Source organism: Leiobunum rupestre, chromosome 2 (genome assembly GCF_980474605.1).
Source record: "Leiobunum rupestre chromosome 2, qqLeiRupe1.1.hap1, whole genome shotgun sequence".
Classification (NCBI taxonomy): domain Eukaryota; kingdom Metazoa; phylum Arthropoda; class Arachnida; order Opiliones; family Sclerosomatidae; genus Leiobunum; species Leiobunum rupestre.
This window is the reverse complement of record NC_143385.1, coordinates 86858328-86864327: the sequence shown is the minus strand read 5'-3', so window position 1 is coordinate 86864327 and position 6000 is coordinate 86858328.

Sequence of the window (6000 nt, the reverse complement as noted above, 5' to 3'; positions counted from 1 at the left end):
CATATTGAAACCACAAAATGTTGTGTGTTTGACTGGAATTCAATCAATGGAACTTCTTAATGAAATAGTTAAAAAACTTCCAACTGAAGATTTGTCTACTGGGAGAGTGTTAAAATTAATTAGTTTTTTGCCCTGCCTTTCTTAATGAAAAGTGGACTAAGACGAGGGCACAATTTTTCCATTAAGACGCTTTGCTTACATAAAAAGTTGCTTGTGCTAGGGTTCATGTCGAGCGTATAATTCAAAGATTGAAAACGTGCAACATTTTTCATAAAAGCATACCCTGGGATTTATTAGTGGGGTGGCGGAGTGGTTAGCACTTTCGCCTGGCAGCAAGAGGAGCCGGGTTCGATCCCAACTTGTGGCACTGGGTGAAAACTCGGAACAACTCCTTCTGCGTAGAGTTTGCAAGTTCTCTCCCCACTGGTTTAAGGGGTTTTCCCCGGAGATCTTCGGTTTCCCCTTCCATAAAAACTTGTTGAGGTTAACGGTAATAGTTAGTGTAGGGAGCTGTTGGCTCGAACGCGTGGCATGCAGGGCTTGTCACCACCCTCCTACGCATTATAACCCGGCCACCTGAATTAAAGGCTTCAAAAGTCGCTCGATGACTTAGGCCTAAGGTGGTGCCTTGAGTATTAGCCTAGCTGATTATTATTACCATGTGCTGATAAAATGTTCACTGTTATGAGTGCTGTAGTAAATTTGTCAACATCTATTTTGGCAGATAATAAATTTTATTTGACTTAATGTAGTTTTTAAAAAATATTTAAAATAAACATATTGCAATTGAAGCATAAGCTTATGAACAAACTCTTTGTCAATTTTCAATTCAATTATTTGACAGTCATGCTTTTCTTTGAATAAATGACTAGATGCCCTACGGAGAGGCCTAAAATTGCAATGCTTAGTTTCAAAGTTACGTGATGTTGGATATTCGGAAAATGAAATACTAAAGCCTCTATTTTGTAACCTTCCAGTTTGTCAAATACTCCAGTGAAATTACATGATAACTTCTTAGTTTTCCTCTCCTTGTTGAATACAATTCACTTTGTTTCGATAATGGTAATCTGATTTCAACTGTATTTTTTATAAAACAAAAACACTCATAAAAATCATGTGGGCAATAGGTCAAGGCTTACTTCATAAATTAATTTAAAAAATATTCACCTTCAGTATTGAGTATAAAGTCGTACCACTTTCTTCCTTGCTGATGATTTTTACAATAAAAAGTATTTATTAATATCATTAATTGATTGAACAATGATATTAATGAAGAAAACTCCACGTTTATATTTAACTGTCCTTATCTGACCGATTTGTTTCCTTGAGATCGTAGTTGGGCTTCATCGCCACTAGGTGGTGCTAGTGAAACTTTTCGTTGCGAATATGTATGAACAATAGAAGTATTCAACTGCCGCTCGATGAACGCATGCAGATCCTGCAAATGAAAAGTTCATTAAAAATTCACGTTTACTGTTCCAGATCATAAACGGGTTTATCATTTTTGCCAACTTCTGTGATAATTTTACACATTGTTCTTAAAATAAAAAAAACATTCACTATAACATTTAACGCACTCATTGTTATTTTTTTTACTAGCTGAGAAGCTTGTTATTAAGACTATCCCCAACCAGACAGTGTATAGACATATTGTCTAATATGTACTTGCTAGTGATGAAGGTATATCCAATTTTTATTAAAGTAATTCCACTTCTCGATTTGGCGATTAATCAGCAGATCTATTGAGCATCTCTTCAAAACGGAGTAGCGAATGATTTGAACAAATATTCCTTTACGCGATTACAAACGTCTTTCGTTCAAACATGACGGTGTACCAGCACATCAACAGTGAAATTGTGGAATATCTAACAAATGAAATTCCTCAAGGAGCTAGTTTACCAGACACCTGTTAGAAGTCTTCCGTCGATGAATCATTGAAGCATGCCATTTTGTAATTCGTTTTATGATACAAAGGTTATTTCGTATTACATGACTTCATTGTTTTCAACTGAATTTAGCTAACTGTATTAAGTAGTTTGACAACTGAGTCAGACATGGGCGGGGTTTCAATCTTGAAACGATGTTAATGAACTAGGAACCTAAGCTCTTTGTGGCAACAATTTGAATTTGGTTCGCGAAGAATTAGCGACAACATGTTATTTCGCCATACTTTAATATACATCTATTCGATTGAACAAATATAAATGAAAATATTAATATTAAACCCCTTTTTTAATGGTAAATAATTAATTTTGTAATGAAACCGGTATTATTTTAAATATTCCACGTTAATACACGAAATCAAGGGACATTTTGGTGGAACGCAAAGTGTTTTTGAATCTGCGTGTTCGCCACTTTCACGTGTATTCTTGTTAGCTTAAAAACATTTAGAAAGGGTATTGGCACAGTTAGATAATAATGGTAGAAATTAATACATCATGGTATTATACTTTTCGTTCTCTGTATCGGTGCTCCCTTAAAATACCGGAGGTCACGTGTAAATATTTTTTCTACGTCACTAGCTATAGTTATTGCAGACAGAGATCACGTGCTGGAGTCAATAAAGATTTTGGAATTTGAAGTTCACGTGCGAAACGTTCGTGCCAATAAAGTAAAGTACTAAAAATCTTAAACTGAGAAAAACAATTAAAACTTTTAATTTTTTATTGTTTTATTTAATTTAAATCCCAATTGAGACGGGGAGAGGATTTATCAAAACATGTCGTGTACAATTTTCTTCTTGAAACCTAAAAGCTAAATTCCAAACGTAAATTTTTGAATTTATCTGAAATGTGCAAATAAAATAATTAATTAATTTCAGAATTAGAAAGTTAATTTTTTATTTTATATTTATTGAGGAAAATTTACTAATCGAGCAATTTAAAGTATTTTAGTAGAATGTTGTCAAGACAAAGTTATATTTCTCAATCTGATATCTTGTGAAAAAATTAAATTTTGGAAATTAAAATTTACCACTTAGCATATTCTCCAAAAATAAAATAATTGCGTAAGTAGTATTTCTCGAAACTATTCTGAAAATTAATATTAACCCCTTAGCATTTTCTTCAAATTAGTATAATTAATTAAGTAGCTTTCTCGAAACTATTCTTGAAATTAACATTATTCCCTTAGTATTTTCTTCAAATTAATATAACTAAATAAGTAGCATTTCTCGAAACTATTCGGTAAATTGATTTACCACCTAGCATTTTCTTCAAAGTAGTATATTTAAATAAGAAGCATTTCTCGAAACTATTCTGAAAATTAAAATTAACCCCTTGGCATTTTCTTTTAACTAGTATATTTAAATAAGTAGCAGTTCTCGAAACTATTCGTAAAATTAATTTTAACCACTAAGCATTTTCTTCAAATTAGTATATTTAAATAAGTAGCATTTATCGGAACTATTTTGAAAATTAATATTTACCACTTAGAATTTTCTTCAAATTAGTTTATTTAAATAAGTAGCATTTCTCGAAACTATTCGGAAAATTAATATTTACCACTTAGCATTTTCTTCACATTACTATTATTAAATAAGTAGCACTTCTCAAAACGTTTCTGAAAATTAAAATTTACTACTTAGCATTTTCTTCAAATTAGTTTATTTAAATAAGTAGCATTTCTCGAAACTATTCGGGAAAATAATATTAAACCCCTTCGCATTTTCTTTAAACTAGTATATTTAACGGAGTAGCATTTCTCGAAACTATTCGGAAAATTAATTTTAACCAAGTGCTTAGCATTTTCTTCATATTAGTTTATTTAAATAAGTAGCATTTTCGGAACTTTTCTGAAAATTAATTTTTATCGCCTAGCATTTTCTTTAAATTAGTTAGATAATTGCGTAAGTAGTATTTATCGAAACTATTCTTGAAATTAATGTTAATCCCTTAGTATTTTCTTCAAATTAATATAACTAAATAAGTAGCATTTCTCGAAACTATTCGGAAAATTAATTTACCACCTAGCATTTTCTTTAAAGTAGTATATTTAAATAAGTAGCATATCTCGAAACTATTCTGAAAAGTAATATTTACCAACAAGCATTTTCTTCAAATTAGTTTATTTAAATAAATAGCATTTCTCGAAACTATTCGAAAAAATAGTATTAAACACTTAGTATTTTCTTCACATACGTAAAATTAAGTAATTAGCATTTCTCAAAACTATTCTGAAAATTTAAATTAACCCCTTCGCATTTTCTTTAAACTAGTATATTTAACGGAGTAGCATTTCTCGAAACTATTCGGAAAATTAATTTTAACCAAGTGCTAAGCATATTCTTCATATTAGTTTATTTAAATAAGTAGCATTTTCGGAACTTTTCTGAAAATTAATTTTTACTGCCTAGCATTTTCTTTAAATTAGTTAACTTAAATAAGTAGCATATCTCGAAACTATTCTGAAAATTAATTTTAACCACTAAGCATTTTCTTCAAATTAGTTTATTTAAATAAGTAGCATTTATCGGAACTATTTTGAAAATTAATATTTACCACTTAGAATTTTCTTCAAATTAGTTTATTTAAATAAGTAGCATTTCTCGAAACTATTCGGAAAATTAATATTTACCACTTAGCATTTTCTTCACATTACTATTATTAAATAAGTAGCACTTCTCAAAACGTTTCTGAAAATTAAAATTTACTACTTAGCATTTTCTTCAAATTAGTTTATTTAAATAAGTAGCATTTCTCGAAACTATTCGGAAAATTAATATTTACCGACAAGAATTTTCTTCAAATTGGTTTTTTAAATAAGTATCATTTCTCGAAACTATTTGGAAAATAAATATTTACCACTTAGCATTTTCTTCTAATTATAGTATTTAAATAAGTAGCATTTCTCGAAACTATTTGGAAAAATAATATTTACCACTTAGCATTTTCTTCAAATTAGAGTATTTAAATAAGTAGCATTTCTCGAAACTATAGGAAAATTAATATTTACCACTTAGAATTTTCTTTAAATTAGAGTATTTAAATAAGTAGCATTTCTCGAAACTATAGGAAAATTAATATTTACCACTTGGAATTTTCTTTAAATTAGAGTATTTAAATAAGTAGCATTTCTCGAAACTATTTGGAAAATTAATATATTTACCATTTAGCATTTTCTTCACATTAGTTTAATTAAGTAAGTAGCATTTCTCAAAACTATTCTGAAAATTAAAATTTACCCCTTCGCATTTTCTTTTAATTAGTATATTTAAGAAGCATTTCTCGAAACTATTTAGGAAATTTAAGTTTACCGCTATGTAGTTTTTTAAAAATATTAATAAATTTACGTAAGTAGAATTTCTCATAGTTTGTCACTATTTATTTTCTTAAACCTATTCGGAAAAAAGAAAGTTTACCACTGTGTATATTCTTTTTTTTTTAATAAGTAGCATTTCTTAAAACTATTATGCAAATTAATGTTTACCGTTCGGTGTTTTCGTCAAAATAATTTTTTTACCAAATTAACATTTCTTAAAATTACAATTTACCGCTACATATTTGCGTCAAATTTAATAAATTTACGTAATTTTAATTTCTTAAAATAACAATTTCCTCATTCAGTATTTTCTTTAAAATTAAAGAAATATATATATAAATAATAATATTGACTAGCGTTTCTTTAAAAGCGAAAGCTCATTATCGAGAGACTGCGCCGTAGTAGAGAAAATTGACATCCGGAAAATCTCGAGAAAACGGAAGTGGCAATTACAAGTATACTGCTTCCGAGAAAATCGAAACACGGTGATACATTTTACACTCGATAAAATGCAGAGTGTATGAAGCTATAATAGACTATATAATATTACATTCGTCTCGATGTTAGCGAAGAGAAGTCGGGGGGGGGGGGAGGTTGCCTTTACAAACAAGGGGGTGAAAGGGGGGCTGAAAGGAGGCGTCGCCGAATGGAAGAGGAGGGAAGCCGAGGAACGCGTCAGAGGGGCAACGCGCCGGTCGGGGAGGAGGAGAAACTTCCCTGCCAGGCTTCACTCTGTGACGT